Genomic DNA, 4,006 nt, shown 5'->3' with positions numbered 1-4,006 from the left:
AGAAAAAATAAGTGTCAATAGAAGAGGAGGAAACCTAGATGCTATCAGAAAAACACGTGAACAATGGTACATGTGTTTTTTAGATATTGTAGAAAATGGTTTAAATTCAAAAGAGGATTGGATGAAGTTAGTAGCCAGTAACTGAGAAACTCAAATCAAGATGAGATATGTGATTGTACTCTAATTAAAAGCTAAAGAAATTCAATTGCAGTACGCTTAAAACAATGAGTGGTAGTATGGAGGGAAATAAAACCATTAATAAGGTGTAGAAAGAAAGCGTACCTCTCAAATGTAATATTAATGTAATCTCAGTGCAATCCAGTGCTCTTAATATTCTTCAACACAGTATGAGCAAACGTTGGTCTAATTATAAAAAGGTTACAGAGATAGACTAAAATAAAATAAATAAATGGCCATCTAAAGGGAACAAGAAACGATGAAATAAGCTCTGAAGCACAGAAAAGCATAAATCAGGTTGACCTTGTTTATTTCAAATTAAAACCAACGCTGAAATAACCATTTTAAAATTATTGTGGTAGAGAACACTTTAAAGAAGTGACGCCCATAATATTGATAGTTAAAACCATGCTCAATAAGAAGTAAAAACGAGGCATGGGTTCTAATTGAGAATGAGGCTTGGAACCGGAAGTCGTCAGAAGACTAGAACGAGGCGTGAAACATATAGAGAATGCAAACGAGGCGTGAAACGCTCAGTCGTGCAGAGCGCTCGATCACAATAAAACTGACTAAGGCCGCCAATTAAAAAGAACAGCTGAACCTAATAAAACAGGCCAATTAACATTAGCACAATATAAAGTGGCAGCAGAAGAGGCAGAAACATTCGACTCTTTTCCTAAGAAGATAGGAGCCGTCGTTAGACGCTGGATGGGTGTGGAGACGCGGAGGCTAAAACCTGCAACAGGTAAGGAGCGCTTATGCCGATGTGGCCTTCCTGCTGATTATTAGCACTAATTCAAAACCACGGGCGACAGTGTCTGTAACTAACGGAGCTGCGCTGTTTTTAATTTAATTCCCCTGCAGATATAACAAGCCTGCAAACGGCGCCGATTATCCACCCCATTCAAAACGCATCAAGGCACGATACGAGGTGGGTCTTTAGCGCATGATAAACAATACATACAGGAAGGGTAGATCGTTCTGTAAGAAGATGCCCATTGTATGTTTATCTCTTTATTTAGAAATCACCAAACACGTAGAGCTGAGGGAGCAACTTTCTTCAAGAAGGTGGTACTGTGTAAGACAGCAAAGTTAAAAGAACCCCAAATTTGGGAATATGCATCAGTAAAATCAGGTAAATCTACTAAACAACAAAGAATCGTACTGTGTGGAAATAGTATGAAAGCTAGGTAGTTCAAGAAATAGAAGGAAATAAAGAATGACAATAAAATAAAAAAATCTTCTTTATATAGATTCCGATCCTGCACGATTCTGAATGATCGCATAACAGTGGCATGAGTGGAAGCCATGAAAGGAATACACTCAGGTAATTTAGGATTTTAAAAAGACAGAGTGTATCCAGATAGAGAGAAATACTCTTCTGTCATGTTAGAACTTTTCTGCTTTATAAAGTTTAATAACAAACAATAAACTACTTTGCAGATTTGCCCAAAAACCTTATGATGTTGAGCTTGGCAATTCAGAAGAACTTCAAATAATAATATGAGATAAGGTAATAACTCCAAGAGTGGGTGGTATGATATATCTTTAGGTGTAAAAACACTGGTAGCCTAGATGAAAGATACAATAGATTGATGATAGATCATGGTGGTTTATCCCCCAGAGGGCTCTCTAGGCAGTGGCCTACTGGTGGACTACAAATGCAATTTAACAAGCACACATGGTAATATTGGACATGTATTTTTTTCAAAGTAATATGGATATAAATATGAGGCTAATAAGGTGCCTGGAAAACGTTACATGGGATGCAACACTAAGTATATGATCCAAACTCTAGATAGAAGAAGATAAATTAAAAAGATGTGTAAATAATGGAATTGATGCCTGTGAAAGGACTAAGGACTGTACATTTCATGTGACAAATAATGCAAGTTTTATAAAAATGATTAATTAAGAAATGTAACTTTGAGAATGTTGTGAAAAATACTGATCCTAGTATGTTTACCAACAGGACTTTTAGCTACAAGGCAAACATCCAGTGCCGTTTATTAGGAGAGATCATTAATTCAGTCGTGAGAAAGATGGCACAATAATTAAGCTATCGAAACGCGTCGACGCCCAACAAACCGCACAATTGTGTAATCAAGCTTCTCCTGTGTATCGCAAGAATTTAATGTTTCCAGGACTGGGTCTTTGAATTTGGATACTTGATGTGCAAAGTCTGAATGACAAATTACACTGTCTTTTGTTCGTCTCTCCCCCTCTTTGTGTTTTTATAATTGATAAACTGTATGGTATTGTCTCTTTTTTAAGTTGATATCTTGAGTTTATAACTTTGATGTGATTTAGCACTGTGATAATTTTAGTAGTATATGCCAATAGAATGTGGAATTGTTTTTTATTGTGTTTTTTTATGTTTTTAATATAATAATAAATTTGGTATATCTTTGATACATATGCATATGTTTTGTCACATTTGTCAAATACAAACGTCCAATATTAACATTTGGGCCTGATTAGCTAGGAATCTGGCCAAGGGAATTCTTTGATTTTACTGTTGAAAAGTACCCTATTCCCCTGGTGTAGGGGGTCTCTCTCTGCTATATCTTATATAGACAAGAAAATAACCACTTTCTAAAAGTGGTATTTTCAAACACATAATATAAAATTTGTCTTTACTAAAAGATTTATGTTTTAAATCCTGAGTTCAGGCATACTAAACTCAATTTCCCTATCTTGCCCCAATGGAAAGTTACGCTTGTAAGATGACACGGCACACACACCAGGACATGTCCCACCTTTCACATACACTGCACCCTGACCATGGGGGTAACTTGGGCCTAACTGAAGGGTGCCTTACATGTAAGGAAAGGCAATGTTAGGGCCTGGCAAGTGGGGGCACTTGTCAGGTTGACATGGCAGTAAAAACTGTGTGCAAACTGGCAGATCTGAGATTCCTTTGAAAGGCTGCTTGTGTGGGTTACACAATCAGTGCTGCCTACACACTAGCAGTATTTGATATACAGGACCTAAGTACACAGAGTGCACTATACTTGGAACTTAGTAGTAAATCACATAAGCCAAACATGGAAACACCCATCCATACATACAATTTACAGAAGGATCACTTGCAATTTAACACTGAATAGCAGTGAGAAAGTGCACAGAAGCACTAAACCAGCAAAGGAAGTCTAGCGTAGCATTAAAGACAGGAGGCAAGAAAGCAAAAAGACAGGGGAAATATGCTAAAAGATAAAAGGTTTAACAGTACCTAGGACTTTAAAATATGAAAGTTGACCTAGCACTCAAATTACATCCAAAAGCTAAACTGTGCAAGGCCCAAACCATAATGGAAGGTCGACTTCTCTGCATATTAGATTTGAAAGCATGAGCTCTTTAGCAGATATGTGAAAGCATGTCTCAGTCCATATTTCTGGCTGTCACTGCATGTGTATGCAACTTTGTGTGTAAATGACTGCCTCTCTTTGTAACCTCTATAGTTATCTAAATATGTCAAGGAAGGGGGTTACATGATTTGCCTTGTACATGTGTTAGTAATTATTAGTTTTATTAGGTGTGTGTGCAAATGTCTTCATTAGCGCTACATACATAACAGTTCTTCCTGTCTGCATGAGTGAATTTTGAGGTGCTTCGGTCGCAGTCTGTATGGGTGCTTTAGTAACTGTATACTTGTGTGCTTAGGTATGTCAGATTAAAGCCTGGGTGCCAGGGTGGATGTAAAATTGGGCACGTGAGTCTCTAACAATGTATATAGCTCACTGAAATTTCAGACTACATGTGTTACATTTTAATCATATCACTCCCTGTGGTACGGCCTAGCTGCACCCAACCTCATTGGTAAGTTATA

General features: G+C 37.3%; 1 long non-coding RNA gene across 1 annotated transcript; it reads left to right on the top strand.

The window, feature by feature from the left end:
• Positions 1-713: 713 nt before the first annotated feature.
• Positions 714-2,595, top strand: LOC147684994 (uncharacterized). The gene is made up of 4 exons (XR_015300748.1): positions 714-922; positions 1,042-1,108; positions 1,200-1,312; positions 1,431-2,595. It is a non-coding gene; the product is annotated as an uncharacterized LOC147684994 (long non-coding RNA).
• The last annotated feature ends 1,411 nt before the right edge of the window (positions 2,596-4,006 follow it).

Source organism: Lissotriton vulgaris, chromosome 10, assembly GCF_964263255.1.
Source record: "Lissotriton vulgaris chromosome 10, aLisVul1.2, whole genome shotgun sequence".
NCBI classification, from domain to species: domain Eukaryota; kingdom Metazoa; phylum Chordata; class Amphibia; order Caudata; family Salamandridae; genus Lissotriton; species Lissotriton vulgaris.
The sequence above is the reverse complement of the archived record's forward strand: the minus strand, read 5'-3'. Positions and strand labels throughout refer to the sequence as shown.